Genomic DNA, 16,640 nt, shown 5'->3' with positions numbered 1-16,640 from the left:
AAAAAGGTATACTTTTGATTCATTCACCCCAGATGGCTATTGTTGTGTTGGCTGTTACAATGTTTTTATTTGACAGTCTAAGGGAAAAGAGGTCAGTGCACCTGACTAAATAGGTAGGTACTACACGTTTTAAAAATTCTTGCAGGATACTGGTTGAAAATCACTGAAGTACATAAAAATCATTAGTGGCAGCTGGGAGGAAATTACATTGTAGGCAACTGTACATTTTAGCTTTTTAAAAATTTTTAGAAGTGTCAGGCCCATGTGCCGCCAGCGAGGGCCTGGGGCCTCTGGGGCCATGCGCACAAGCTGGGCAGGGGGCCGGCGGTGCGCACAGCGGAGCCGCCTTGGAGCCTGAGCCTGCCGGGCCGGGCTGGGCCGGGGAGCGCGTGGGGTGGCAGGTCGGTAAAAAAAAAAAAAAAAAAAAAATTAAATTTTTTATTGACTTCGGAGAGGAGGTGAGAGGGAGAGATAAAAACATCAATAAAGAGAGAGAATCATTGATCTGCTGCCTCCTGCACATGCCTGCTGGGGATTGAGCCTGCAACCAGAGCATGTGCCCTGGGCAGAAGTAGAACCGTGACTCCTGATTCATAGGTCAGCACTCAACCACCGAACCACACCAGCTGGGCCATTTCAGCTTTCTAAGGCAGGGTTATGTGTCCGCAACGAGCAGAAACCGAAGTAACCGCTTGAGCTAAAGCTGCCCCATTTTAGCTTTTTAAAAGAGTGATATGATTGGACTGTTTCTAAAAACAACATTAGGAAGCTCAGGGTCCTCTTGTTAATCTAATAGATATGTGATAGAGTGAAAAGAAGTCAGGAAATATGCTTTAATTTGGGCTCTACCATGGTAATCTTGGGCAAGTCTGTTACTTGGAGTCTAGTTTTCTCATCTATAAAATGAAAAAATTGGGTTAGGGCAGTGGTTCCCCACAGAGGTCAGGGTTCAGCAGAGCTTGAGGAGGATCTCTGCATACTGCCTTAGAGAATGCTGTAATTCCAGAAGGAAAACAAGTCTCAATGCCTTGCCTTCTGCGCTTTCTAAAAGCTCCATGTTAGGAGAGCTGGAACCAGTGATGGTGAAGTATTCGCATGAATTGGGTGGAGGCAGAAAAATGATCAAGAAAAATATGCTAGTATTCGATTAGAAGCATTATATATACGTTATTTTTTATTTTTAAATTGATTTTAGAGAGGAAGAGAGAGAGAGAGAGAAACGTTGATTTGTTCCACTTATTGACTCATTTATTGGTTGATTCTTGTAGTTCCTTGACCAGGAATTGAACCCACAACCTTGGAGTATCAGGATCATGCTCTTACCAACTGAGCTATCCAGCCAGGCACATTATATATAGTTTTAAATGTTTCAACATATTGCCAGATGGTATATTACAGAATAGCACTACAGTCTGTTTATCTTAACCTTGTGTTTGCCATGGTGTAGCTTTGCAAGATTTCTTTCTGTTGTTGCAAATCTACTTTCTTCCCAGTTCTCACAACCACCCCTCCACCGTACTCTCATCTCCATTTCAGAGGGAGGTTCTCTGTGGTCTTGTACATAAAGATCATTTGGAACAGATATTAAAAAGGCACATTGTTGAGGCCCTACTCAAGGTGATTCAATAATAAAAATGAGGTAGGAAATTACAATGTATAAAGATGTAATTGCCGAAACCGGTTTGGCTCAGTGGATAGAGCGTCAGCTTGCGGGCTGAAGGGTCCCAGGTTCGGTTCCGGTCAGGGGCATGTACCTGGGTTGCGGGCATATCTCCAGTGGGAGATGTGCAGGAGGCAGCTGATCGATGTTTCTCTCTCATCGATGTTTCTAACTCTCTATCTCTCTCCCTTCCTTTCTGTAAAAAATCAATAAAATATATTAAAAAAAAAAGATGTAATTAATGACAATAACATAATGGGGAGGGACAGAACTGTATAGAAGCAGTCTTTTGTGTTATATTGAAGCTAAGTTCAAGCTAGTTTGTTAGAAATTGAAGATGACAATTGTAAACCGCAGGTTAACTATAAAGATGTTACAACAAGAAGAAAATTTAAAGTGACCCAAGAATATACTATATTTAAGTATCTACACTAATAAAAGAGAAACATGCAAAATGGTGTCACTCCGCTACACCCACCAGCCAATCGGAGCGACTATGCAAATTAACCCAACAAAGATGGCGGTTAATTTGCATATGCAGGCACAGAGTGAAGACTGAAGGCTCCGGCCAGAGTGAAGACTGAAGACTGAAGAGGCTTGGCTTCTCTGCTGTGGCCGGACCAAAGGCCCGAGTCCCGGGTGCTGGAGGAAAACTGATGCCGGCAGCCAGGGAAGGAAGGCCTATTGCTCAAATCTTCGTGCAACGGGCTTCTAGTTATATAATACAAAGCTATGTATAATTATTCTGTATGTCCCTTTAACTTAAAAAAATGATTGAAATATCACTTAAGTAAATTGGTGCAGAACACTGTTTTGGCTTGAAGTAGAGAGGGCTCTGACAGTTTTCCACCCCAGTTTTAATGCCTCGCTTAGAATATATTTTCTGTTCTTTTGTTTTCTTAAGATGCTACCTACAATGTGATTACATTCAGATTATTGAAAAATCATACTGCTTTTGTGAAAGAAAAACAGCAACATGGAGTTGATAGTCTCAAGAGAGAGAGCTATCTAAAATGGAGCAGGGTCCTAACCGGTTTGGCTCAGTGGATAGAGCGTCGGCCTGCAGACTGAAGGGTCCCAGGTTTGATTTCTGTCAGGGGCATGTACTTTGGTTGTGGGCACATCCCCAAGTAGGAGGTGTAGGCAGCTGATTGATGTTTCTCTCTCATCGATGTTTCTAACTCTCTATCCCTCTCCCTTCCTCTCTGTAAAATAATCAAGTATATTTAAAAAAATAAAATAAAATGGAGCAGGGCCCAGCTGGTGTGGCTCAGCAGGAACCAAGAGGTTGCCTGTTCCATTCTCGGTCAGGGCACATGCCCGGGTTGCCGCTCGATCCCCATTAGGGGTGCATGCAGGAGGCAGCCGATCGAGGATGCCTCTCTCTCATTGATGTTACTGTCTCTCTATCCATCTCCTTTCCTCTCTCTCTCAAAATCAATAAAAACATTAAAAAAAAAATAAAATGGAGCAGGGAGGCATCTGGGAAGCTGGATAACTCACCTCTTCCATGTGAAACTGAACTTTTTAACTGGCCTTAAACCAAATGGCTACACCTTGATATAGGTCCTGGAACTAGACTTGCATCATTGAACTCTTTTTTAAAAAAAATATACATTTTTATTGATTTCAGAGAGGAATGGAGAGGGAGAAAGAAACATCAATGAGAGAGAGAATAATTGATTGCTTTCTGCCTGCTCCATTCTGGGGATTGAGCCTGCAACCTGGGCATGTGCCTTGACCAGGAATCCAACCACAATTCAAAGGTTGATGTTCAACCACTGAGCCACACCATCCAGGCTATTCATATCAATATTTAGAGATGGGGGGGGGGGGGTGGGAGAGAGAGAGAGAGAGAGAGAAACATCGATCAACTGCCTCCCGTACATACCCCGACTGACTGGGTATCCAACCCTCAATCTGGTCACGAATGGGACCCGCAACCTGGCTATATGCCCTGACCAGAATTGAACTGCAACCTTTTAGTGCATGGGATGATGCTCAACGAACTGAGCCACAAAAGTCAGGGCTCTATTCATATTTAATTCTTTAATCCACCACTGATTTATTTTTTTTTCACATGGATAGTTAGCAGTGTTTATTGAAAAGTCCCTTCTTTCCCCAGTGATCTATAATGCTATCTCTGTCTTATCAAATATGCACGGATTTATTTCTGGGCTCTCCACTCTGGTTTTTTTTTAAATTTAATATATATTTTATTGATTTTTTACAGAGAGGAAGGGAGAGGGATAGAGAGTTAGAAACATCGATGAGAGAGAGAAACATTGATCAGCTGCTTCCTGCACACCTACTGGGGATGTGCCCACAACCAAGGTACATGCCCTTGACCAGAATCGAACTTGGGACCTTTCAGTCCGCAGGCCGACGCTCCATCCGCTGAGCCAAACGGTCAGGGCTCCACTCTGTTTTATAGGTTTACTTCTTTGTTTTTGTACCAATACCATATCATGCTAATTACTATAATGTTATGGTAAGTCATTCTATTACATTTTAGATTCAACTTAAGTTTTGTAAAACTGTGGTGAGATTGTTTTTGTTGTTAATTCTCACCCAAGGATATTTTCCTATTGATTTTTTAAAGAGAGTGCAAGGGAGGGGGAAATACAGGGAGAAACATCGATGTGAGAGAGACACATCCTGCATGTGCCAGGACCAGGGCCAGGGATCGAACTTGCAAAGGAGGTACATGCCCTTAACTGGATTGAACCCAGGACCCTTCAGTCCACAGGCTGACGCTTTATCCACTAAGCCAAACTGGCTAGGGCCTACCACTCTTTCTAAATGTTGGTAATTGATCATCTGTTCAGATCTGTAACTTCATCATTTTGAGGATTTTATCTAAATGGACTCATACAATATGTACCTTTTGAGACTGGCTTTTCACTCAATATAATGCCCTTAAGACCATCCAAATTATTGTATGTGTCAATAGTTCATTTCCTTTTTATTACTGAGTAGTATCACATTTTTCTGGATATAGTTCAGTTTGTTGAGCTATTCAGTTATTGAAGATGTAATTGCTTTTCAATAAAAAGGCAAGTACCACTTTAATTATAATTCTGAATTGCTTATTTTCGTGTTATCATCCATGTTGTTATAAAGCACAATAACTGTGGTAGGTATTTGCAATATCATTTATGACCTCTTCTTGACAGCAATAGATCATTACTTCTGCCTTCTTCTATTGGACATATAACCCATCCGTGATTCAGAGTGGGAAGGTACTTAACAAATACAAATATGTGAATATCAGGAAGCAAGGATCACTGGGGTTTTCTTGGAGACTGGCTACCTGAATCTTTTAGTTTATCTAAATGGAAAGCTGTAATGACTCTTGTGAACCTTTGCTAAAAGAATAAATTATCCCCTACCTTGGAAAAGTGATATGCTAATGCTTATTCACTGTGAGGATTTTTCTATTTGTGGTAGGTTTAAAGTTAATGTGAAAACCATGTAATTAGAAAGACTTTAAAAATGGGTTGGTATTTTTTAAAATCCTCACCTGAGGATATGTTTTTATTGAGAGAGAGAGAGAGAGAGAGAGAGAGAGAGAGAGAGAGAGAGAGAGAGAGACACACAGAGAGACATCGATGTGAGAGAGAAGCATTGATATTGCTTGGCTGCCTCCCATATGTGCCTTAAGCAGGGATTGAACCCGCAACCTAGGTATGTGCCCTGACTGGTAATTGAACCCACAACCTTTTGGTGTATGGGATGACGCTCCAACTGGGCTAGAAAAATGGGTTGGAATTTAATGGATCTATCTTTTGGCTCTATGATGCAGAAATAGTCCTGACAGGGTGTTACTTTAATATGTAAGGGGTCTAGAAATAGATCTGATGGCTCTGTGTCTTTAACGAGGGCACATTTTATAATCATCATGGAAGGATTTCAGAGATGCATGCTGCCTTATGAAGCTCTCTATAGAAAATCTGACGCATAAAACAGATAAACTAGGAATGGTGTTTGATAATACAGGAGGGTTTTAATTCTTTTAAGTTTGAGAGCAATCTTTTGCACTAATGTCTTTACAGATTAAAAATGTTGATAGTTTTTAGAATCAGAACAAATTAAGAATTAATGTTGATAAGAATTAATGTTGGTGGTAAAAATATTGGAGACTCAATGCCTAGAGAAGATAAATCCAAATTAAGGTAAGGTATCAGGAGATTGGGACATCCTGACCTTGGAGAGTCTAGTAAATTTACTCTGGGTCCTGCTTTGGGCAGTGAATTCCTGGCATTGCTGCCTCATGCTTTTGTTTGTCTCTATGCAGTTTTACATACACACAACCTTGACTCAAACTAAGCATTATATGAATTGATGAAAGTTATGAATTCAGTAACTTTGTTAAGATTTAGTGTGGAGTATTTACAAGAAAGGAGTTCGGTTACAGGCCCTTGCCAGGCTTGCTCACCCGCTATGCAGTCTAGGTCTCCAGCTGTCCAAGGACTTCTTTGTTACAAGGAGAGTCAAGAGCTTCCTTTCTGCCCTTCTCTCAAGTCCACACCCAATCTCACAATACTGCAGAGCCACAGAATTGTATGACCTTAGAAATGCAGACCTTCAGGTCCCACGCTAGGCCAACGAAAGCAGGAACTTGGGGGAGGGTTGAGGATCCTCGGCCATCTTTAGAACAAGCTCTCCAGCTAATGCACGCTAATGTTTGAAAACCAATAGAAAAGACATAAAAAAACAAAACAAAACACATGTCAAGGAAAAATCAAGGGAGAGAACGTTTGAACATTCATCCAAATAGAGATACTTGATACTGCCTTTGCCCTGCTCCTGCCAGGTGGGGTGTGTTGCTTCTATTTCCAGGGCTGGGAGAATTCCAGCCCCAGACACACTAGTGGTGTGGAATTTTGGTTTTTGCCTGATCAGTGCCAGCCATGGCCTGGTTGTTCTTTTCTCTTCATCCAGTTTCTCAACCAGGACTGAGGACTAGCTATTCCAAGGCTTTGAGAGAGCTTGTGGAATGTGAAAATCTGCAGTGTGGATTCCCCCGCATTGGGATTGTGGAGCTCACTGATGAATACTTAGAATGATTCTTTTGCATGGGGGATGGAAATACCTTGAGCTACGGGGGAAAACAATTGCATTGGCCTTATCACAGATCCAAGGACTGAAGAGGACATTTTATTTATTTACTAGAGGCCTAGTGCACAGGATTTGTGCATTGGTGGGGGGCTTGGCCTGTGGAGATGGCCCCAATGTGGGAGCACCGATTATCCTGGTCAGCTGAGCGGCTGTGGATCCGCCCTCTGAACAGCGCTGGGAGTGCACTGACTACCAGGGGGCAGCTCCTGCATTGAGTGTCTGCCCCCTGGTGGTCAGTATGTGTCATAGTGACTGGCCGACCAGTTGTTCTGGTCGCTCTTTCAGTCGCTGGGCTTTTATTATATAGGATTTATTTATTTAATCCTCATCCGAGGACATGCTTGTTGATTGACTCTAGAGAGAGGGGAAGGGTGGAAGAGAGAGAGAAAAAGAGAAAGGGAGAGGAGAGATTGATTGCTTTCCCAACCTAGGTATGTGCCCTGACTGGAAACCAAACCCACAACCTTTCTATGTACAGGATGAGCCACACTGGCCAGGGCCTGAGGAGGATATTTTAAAGGCCTGAGCTGCACTATAACAATCAGGTTCTTTCAGAATTTATCTATTAATCATTTTCTTTATTGTCCTTTTGGGATCATAACTAAAAAAATGTTGTTCCTTATTTTCTCTTCTATATCTCTTTTATCTGGTTTTTATTTTTTTCATTAATCTCATTGGTCCACTTGGAATTTATTTTGGCTTGAAATTTCATTAAATGTATACATTTGAAGGACACTGACATCTTCATATCATGTTTCCCAACTACAATGTCTCCACGCTATTAAAATGTTCTTTCAGTTTTTGTAAATTGTAACAGTATCATACATTTTCAAAGTTAAGCCCTAGGTTTTTTCTTTCTTTCTTTTTTTTGCAATTGCAAATGGCATCTTTTGTCCATTATATTTTCTAACAGGTTAGAATTGGAACAAAACCATCAGTTGTTGCAAGCAATTGCTGTATTTTGAAACTCACCATCTTCCCAACATTGCGTTCCAATAGTTTCAGGTGATTCTCTTGAGTTTTCCTCCTCTCACCTGCAGGTGGTGCTGCTCCATCGTGTTCAGGGTTTGGCTCTGCCTTGTTCCTCCATGAACACTCACTCTTCTTTTCCTCTGGACCAAGCACGTCAAACCCAAAGGCTGACAAAAGCTTCAATTTCCATAGAAACGTAGGTTTATTTCGATAGAGACATGCTTAATATAAAGGGCTGAAATAAATGAGTAATCGTTAGCATAAAATAATAGAACATTTTGATAAAAATTAATATTTTTTCTTGAACATTAACTTACCAGACACTGAATAACTACACAAAATTAATAAGTGTAATGCAAATAAATCTATTTTTCTTGTTCTCCGAAAGCGAAATATTTCCTGTTGCACACACCGAACAAGTCAGTCCAAGACTAATGACGTGGTAATCCGCTGCTAAAATATTCGCTGCAAGTATTAGTGGAGAGAAATGGTACACCTGCGTGTAAGGTGCGTAAGAGAAATGAATGCAACATGATTATAGTAATCAGTCTAGCAAACGTTGTAGTTCGTTATTAATAATTATGTATAACAGGATATTGTAAAAATTAAGTTACAAAATTTTTATTAAAACGTTTCTTACATACCGTCATATTGGCTGGGCCGCAAAGATATTCGTTGTGGGCTGCATGAGGCCCCCGGGCTGTGAGTTTGACATGCTTGCTCTAGACCTTTGCTTCAAGTTTTAGTCCTTCAACTACTCAATACGTAATCTCTTCCTCAGAGAGCTCATCCCCTTTTAAAAATGTTTCAGCCTCAATGCAGTGGCTCCCAAATTTATGTTGAGCCTTGACTCTAATTCTGAACGTCTGAAAGCATGTCGGGTTTTCCTAGGACCTCACAAAATCTGCTTACCTAAAATGGAACAAATTGGCTATTCGGGGATTCCTCTATGCCAATTGTGGTATACAATTCATAGCTGTGTAGGCTTAAATTGTAAAATCCATGTGATTGTTTTTTCTTTGTTTCCCATTTCCACATAGTTATCAAGTCTTTCTTTTTCCTTATAAATGTCCCATACTCATCTGTATTTTCCTCCTAGTCATACTCCAGGTCATTTTAATCTCTTGTGGACCATTGCAACCACCTTTCAATGGGTTTTCTTGTTCCTAATCTTCCCTTCATTGCTTGGTTCATTCTATTCAACATTAATCGGGCTTGTCCTATGTGCCAGGTGCTAGACATTTACAGATGAATGACAGGGGCTCTGCTCTCAACGAGATGAATGGGGCAAACAGGTAACCTAATAATCACAGTATCATAATTAGGCACCATTGTGCCACCAGAGTATAGAAAAGGAAGGACCAGGGACAGCTCTAGAGAGGAGGTAATGTTTGAGCTGAGTCTTACAGAATTAGCAGGAATTGTCAGGAACTCAGCCCTCTGGGATTAACTCTTTTTTTTTTTTTTTTTTTTTTTTTATAAATCATTCTTAAAATTAAAAAAGAATTTTTATTGTTGACAATATTACAGATTTCTCCCCCCACCCTTTTTTCCATTGACCCCATTCACCCCACACCTGCCCCTCCCAAGCCTTTACCACACTATTGTCTGTGTCCATGGGCTATGCATCTATAATAATAAAAGTGTAATATGCTAATTAGACCAGACGACCGAACAGCGGAACAACCATCTGGACAACCTTCTGGATGACCATCCAGGACTATGCTATGACACCCACTGGCACCAGGCCAGCCAAGGTGGATGTGATGCGATTGGTCGGGGGCCTGGCCATCACCCCATGATTGCCTTGCAGAGGGAGGCCCAGGCCACCAGCTGGTGGGGCAATCAATTGGGCGGCTTCATGATCACCCCAAAGAGGGAGGCCCATGACACTGACTGGCCTGCTGTGGTGGGTGGGCGGGGCCTCCCTCTGCAAGGGAAGCCCAGGTCCAGGGTGCCTGCCGGCAGCCAGAGGGAAGCCTGGGTCCCAAGTGCCAGAAGGAAGCTGGTGCTGGCATCTGGGGGAAGGAAGGCCTACTCTTGCACAAATTTCGTGCATTGGGCCAATAGTCCTATACAATAAAGAGCTAATATGCTAATTGACCAGATGGTGGAATGACCTTCCGAGTGACCTCCTGGAATGACCAGTGGGTGGGGCCTCAGAGCCACGAGGCAGCCAGGGCTGCGAGGCAGCCCCGTGTCCAGGTTGCGGGCTCAATCCTCAGTAGGGGGCATGCAGGAGGCAGCCAATTAATGATTCTCATCATTGATGTTTCTATCTCTCTCTCCCTCTTTCTTCCTCTCTGAAATCAATAAAGAAATATATTTTTAAAAAAATAAAGCAAGTCGTGTTCCTGGGCTGAAGAAACTGCAAGGAGGCTAGTTGCTAGGGAGAGGAAGCCAGGCATTGCTACATGACGTCATTACCCGGATGGACACTTAGCATATTAGCCTTTTATATATATCTACTAGAGGCCCAGCGCATGATTAAATCATGGAGGGAGGGTCCCCAGCCCTAGCCTCCTGCGATCAGGGCCATCTTCTGCCCATTCGCCAGCCCCAAGGCCGAATACCACCTCCGCTGCCAGGCTGTCAGGCCATTGGGATCACCAGCTCATTCCTGGCTGCTCTGGGGCTCAGGCCTGCGGGAAAGTGGTTGCCGGAGACTTCACCTCCATGCTCGTGCTCTGGGTTGGCTGCTGATGGAACACACTGCCTGCTCGGACTGCTCAAGCGGGTGCTGCTGCTGCTGCTGCTGCTGGAGCTTGAGGCACTGATGGAGGCTGTGGGGCGTGCCCATGACCTACCTGCCCTAGCGTGAGCAGCCCCGAGCTGGCAGCGCATTCCATCAGCAGCCAGCCCGGCATATGCGCGTGGAGGTGAAGTTGGCAGCACCCACTTTCCTGCAGGCCTGAGCCCCGGAGCAGCCGGAGATGAGCTAGTGATCCCAACAGCCTGACAGCCAGCTGGGTCTCCTGCCACCCACCCTGAGGACACAGTGCGTCCATGCTCCGAGGGCCGGTTCCTGCCTGAAACCTCGCGGCCCTCGCAGGAAACAGCTGGGGGAGGGCACAGCTGTTGCCAAGACGACCCCTGCAGAACTGACTTCCTTCTGGTTGGTCGAGCCTCGGTTGTAAGGTTACACCCAGGGTTTTTTTTGTTTGTTTTTTTTTAATATATTTTATTGAATTTTTACAGAGAGGAAGGGAGAGGGATAGAGAGTTAGAAACATCGATGAGAGAGAAACACCGATCAGCTGCCTCCTGTACATCTTCTACTGGGGATGTGCCCGCAACCAAGGTACATGCCCTTGACCGGAATCGAACCTGGGACCCTTCAGTCCACAGGCTGACGCTCTATCCACTGAGCCAAACTGGTCAGGGCACCCAGGGTTTTTATATAAATAGACTAGAGGCCCCATGCACACGAAATCATGCACTCGTAGCTCGCTTCCGCTTGCTTCAGCTGGCTGCCCCACCCTCTGCCACTTGTAGCTCTCCTCTGCTAGTAGCTCACACCCCGCCCTCTGCCACTCATAGCTCTCCACCACTAGTAGCTCACGCCCTGCCCCGCCTGCTGCGAGAGCCGCTGCTCATTTGGTCATGATGGTGTTACGGCGTCATGGCCACAGGCCTTTTATTAGTATAGATACTAGTAGATGGCCTGTTGCTAGGGAGAGGAAGCTGGGCGTTGCTATGTGACGTCATTACCCGGTGCCCACAGCCATTGTTTCCGGGCTGGACTGGACTGTGGGCCGCATTTTGTGCCATAGGGGTCTCAGAAGTGTTGGCTGCGATTGGTGGGTTCTCGCTCCAGGGTGGTGGTGGGGCCTGTGTCCCACTTGGGGAAAGCAGAGTGTTGCTTTGTCGGTGCCAGGTCCATGCTGCCATTTCTCTGTAAATGGCCAGAGTGCGTCACAGCAGATCCTGAGTTGAGTGTCTACTCCTGGTGGTCAGTGAGCTTCATAGTGACCGGTTGGACAGTGGGAGGGACCCTTAGCATGTTAGCCTTTTATATATATACTAGAGGCCCCGTGCACAAAAATTTGTGCACTCGGGGGGAAGGGGGTCCCTCAGCCGGCCTGTGCCCTCTCGCAGTCTGGGACCCCTCAGGAGATAACGACCTGCTGGCTTAGGCCTGCTCCCGGGTGGCAGAGGGCAGGCCCAATCCCTGGGTGCAGCCCCTGGTCGAGCTCAGAGCAGGGCCGATTGGGGAGTTGGGGCGCCGCCCCCTGTCATACACAGAGCAGGGCGATCGGGAGGTTGTGACTCCACCCTCAGTCACGCTCAGGGTAGGGCCGATTGGGGGGTTGGGGCACCATCCCCTGTCATGCACAGAGCAGGGCCAATCAGGGGGTTGGGGCATTTCCCCCTGTCACTCACAGAGCAGGGCCCATCAGGGGGGTTGGGGCTCTGTACCCTGTCATGCACAGAGCAGGGCCCATCAGGGGGTGGGGGCACCACCCTCTATCACCCACAGAGAAGGGCCGATCAGGGGGTTGGGGTGCTGCCACTCTCACACTCAGGGCAGGGCCGATGGGGAGGTTATGGCTCTACCCCGTCACACACAGAGCAGGGCCCGTGGGGGGGGCGGGGGGTTGAGGTGCCGCACCCTGTCACACACAGAGCAGGGCCGATCAGGGGGTTGGAGCGCCGCATCCTGTCACACACAGAGCCGCAGGGCGATCAGGAGGTTTGGGCGCTGCCCCCTGTCACGCTGATCCCGGTGCCAGGAGGCCTCGCGGCTCCGCTGATCCCGGTGCTGGGAGGCATATTACTCTTTTACTATATAGGGTAGAGGCCTGGTGCACGGGTGGGTGCTGGCTGGTTTGCCCTGAAGGGTGTCCTGGATCAGGGTGGGGGTCCCCACTGGGGTGCCTGGCCAGCCTGGGTGAGGGAATGATGGCTGTTTGCAACTGGTCACACACCCTTCAGGGTGGGGGTCCCCACTTGGGTGCCTGGCCAGTCTGGGTGAGGGGCTGAGGGCTGTTTTCAGGCTGGGGGTGACTGAAGCTCCCAACCGCTCCTTTTTTTCTTTTTTTTTTTTTATTCTGGGCCAGCTTTAGCTTTGAGGCTTGGCTCCAGCTCTTAGGCCTCCGCTGCTGAAAGTAGGTTTCTGGCCTTTGCTTACAATGTTGCAATCCTGCTGGTTGAAGCCCGGCAGGTTTCTGGGGTTTTGTTTAGCTTCTATGTTTGTTACAAAGTTGCTTGTAGCTCAGAGGCCTGCAGCAGCAGGCGGGGAACATTGGTTTCCTCCGCCACTGAAGCAAGCAAGCCTCATGTTAGTTTCAAGCTGCCTGGCTGCCGGCTGCCATCTTGGCTGACAGTTAATTTGCATATTGCCCTGATTAGCCAATGGGAAGGGTAGTGGTCATACGCCAATTACCATGTTTCTCTTTTATTAGATAGGAAATTGCCATGAGGGAGGCTACACTTCAGAGGACCAAACAAAGGATAGAATTGATATAAGATTTGGGGGAAGGGAGGAAATAAAATTTAAGGGAAGCAGTATTTTGACAGGCTAAGCCAAATAAAGCCCAGTTAAAGGCGTCAATGTCAGGTCTAACCTGTGAAGTGGCCCCAGTGCTCCTTGGAAATGACAGTGTAGACGTGGGACGCTGTTTTTCTGAAGCTTTGCATCTGGGTTGTATACCAAGGCTGCTTCTCTTTGTCAAAGTGATTTGGATTCTCCAGTCAGGAATGGAATGTTTCATTTTTATTTATTTTTATTTTTGTTAATCCTCACCTGAGGATATTTTTCCATTGATTTTTAGGGAGAGTGGAAAAGAGAGGGAAAGGCAGAGAGAAACACTGATGTGAGAGAAACACATTGATTGGTTGCCTCCTGCATGAGCCCCGACCAGGGCCCAGGTCAGGGAGGAGCCTGCAATCAAGGTATGTGCCCTTGTCTGGAATCGAACCCCAGACCCTTGGGTCTGCAGGCTGATGCTCTGCCCACTGAGCTGGCTAGGGCGGACTGTTTCATTTTTACTGATATAATTTCAGACAGCAAAATTTCCAATAGACTATGATTTTAGAGAACAAAACTTTTGGTGCGTTAGAAAGCAGTAGTCACACCACGAAGGGGGGTTGTTTTTGATAATTTACCGCTGTAATGTCATTGGGAGAGACGTTTTCTTGTTATTTAGCACATGCCTTCACCTGTGCCTGTTATCCTAGCCTGGTGAATGACAAGGCAGATTTTTAATTTTCTCAGTCCTACCACGTTTTGATGTTTTCAATGCTTACATTACAATAAAGCAGGGTCTGTAGACAAAAGGCAGAGGGCTGTGGGGAAGGTGAGTGCTCCCCAGGGAAGCCCGTGGTGGGTGCCTCTGTGCTCTGGCATCAGCTCTAGCCCTGCAGTGGGAACGGAAGTGTACTGTCCTCTGTTACGCATCCTGTTATGCTTCTGGGCTGTGAGCTTCTTGAGAACTGCTGAGCCTTTCAAAGATCCCCTCTGTACTGCCAGTTCCTGGCACACAATGTTGAGTGAACTCATAAGTGAGTCATCAGGGTTGCTCACCCCAAGTTTTTATAATCTGTCACTCTCCCAACATTTTTTTAGGTGGAGGTTTCAAGTGCTGCCTGTCCCAGAATCTCCAGGGCTGTAAAAGTGCTTTGGACTCCTGGTTGTTAGGTCGGAGAGAGCCCAGGATCAGATACATGCAGACATGACAAGATAATGGACTTCCCCTGGAATTTCTCACAGATCAAGGTGCCAGACACAGATACTAGCTTCTTCTCCCTGAATTCACATACCCCCACACAGATAAGAACTTCGTCCTGAATATTCCGCCCATCCCCTGCAGCAGAGAATTCCTCAGCTCATGTCCCCGCCCCTCACCCAACCCCCTCACCCAACCGCAGTATAAAAAAAGCGCCCCCCTCCCTGTTGGCGTGAATCCACGTGCCCTGTCCTTGGGGTACGTGGGTCTCCCGGGGACGCAGAATAAACCTTTTCCTTTCCTTTCTTTTCTGATTCACTGGACTCTATTTCTTGCGCCGCCTCCTGAGCCACCTAACCTCACACTGGTGTTCCTTGATCAGTGAAGAATGTGGGGTGGGGGTGGTAGAGATGGGGATTTGCATATGTGTGAGAATCAGCTAACTCAGTCTCCATGCAGAGCCTGCAGTCAGGTTCTGAGCTTCTTGAAGAATCTCTGGCCCAGCCTGTTAGAGTCAGGCTTCTCCTTAGCTGTGGAGGCGTGGGAACAGCGCCCCTCTCAGCACAGCTGACAGGCGAAAGTCTGATGATGCTCTTCCGGAATGTCACCGAGTTTAAAAGAAGCAGCATCATATTTAAATGAACTCAGCCTCTTGAGCTACCTTCACGGGTGTGCAATCCGTCTGTGTTGTTGTAGGATTAGCCAAATACGTCACTTTAAAGATCCTCAAGTTAAATCACTTTTTCTTGGGTGTTTTAATTGCCAGATTGTTTGTCTTTAGCTCAGGATTCTTGGGCACCTGCAGAAATGCCAGCTTTTGCAGGGCTGGCTCCAGAATGACCTCCTTTCTCCTTTTACTGTGTAGTGAGCTGCTTTATAAAGTAACTTCAGCTTTTCTGTGTTCAGCTTCTATTTAAGAATTATTCTTTTTTCTTTTCTTTTTAAAAAATCTTTATTGTTGAAACTATTACATATGTCCCTTCCCCCCTACCCCCCCCCCCCCATTGACCTCTTCCAGCCTGCCCCTACCCCCCCTCAGGCCTTCAGCACCCTATTGTCTGTGTCCATGGGTTATGCATATATGTATACAAGGTCTTTGGTTGATTAACTCCCACCCACCCACCCTCTTCCACCTTCCCTCTGAGTTTCCACACTCTGTTCCATCCTTCCATGTCAGAATTATTTTAATGAATCATATAGTGATTCCTGAATCCACGACGTAACCATAATATACCAGTTGTCAAGGCAGTTTTCTGCTATTCAACTACATGGTGAATAATTCATAGGGAGGATCATAGTCTGTCAGGATATACCTGGTGCCTTCAGTAGCTTTTACCTGCAGACCTCAAGAGAGACCACAGATGGTCCAGAAATGCACAGAAAGTTGTTGAGTGTGTTTCCCTCCATGTCCCGCGTGGGTTCAGGACCTGGAAGCAGAGCCGCACACAAATGAAAGAGAAGAGACAAGAGATAATTTGGAAATATTGGGGGACCAGGCGGGCAAGTCCAACTCAAGGGGAAGGACTTCCACTGGTGCTCAGGCCTCACCAAGCTTTTATTGATCAGGGATGCACCCATAGCATAGCCCTTAGGCAGGCGACCCCCCAGCAACAGGCAGACTAGCCCATCAGCAAGGATTTACATAATAATAAATGGGGGAGTTGCTTCAGCTACCACTGTCTGGACAAACAGAGGTGGCGCCTAGCTCTGACCTTTGCTAGGGCTTCAAAGGCACCCAGCCTTGGGGGGGTGGGGTGGGGAGGGGGGTTCTCTATCTAAGCTTATCAGCTAGTGAAAACAATAGGTGGTCTTCCACAGAAAGTGCCCTGTGCCACTGTGTCTTGACTAAAAGAATGATTTTCATCTTTAGGTAATGCATAAAACTTTGCCCTTTATCACTGAAAATATCTCAGAATTTTTAAATTTTAATTTTTATGAAGTTAATATATAAACTGTTTTAAGGATAAAATAGTACTAAAAGGGACCAAAACAGAGTTTCCCTCCCTAGCCAAGGTGCTGCTACCCAGAGACATCTCCTTCCAATTTAGTTTTTTTTTTTTTTCTGGTATTCACTTCCTCTAAATAATATGCTTAATACTATGGATTTTCAATTCATCAACTTTAGATAATTGTGTTTACTTTCTATATGGTCAACAAGGACCTAGAGCTTTCTTATAATCTGTCCTCTCTGAAAGGACAGAGCAGGACTGATGGAAGCCG

Source organism: Myotis nattereri (assembly GCF_964212035.1).
Source record: "Myotis nattereri genome assembly, chromosome: 1".
In the NCBI taxonomy this organism is placed as follows: domain Eukaryota; kingdom Metazoa; phylum Chordata; class Mammalia; order Chiroptera; family Vespertilionidae; genus Myotis; species Myotis nattereri.
The sequence above is the reverse complement of the archived record's forward strand: the minus strand, read 5'-3'. Positions refer to the sequence as shown.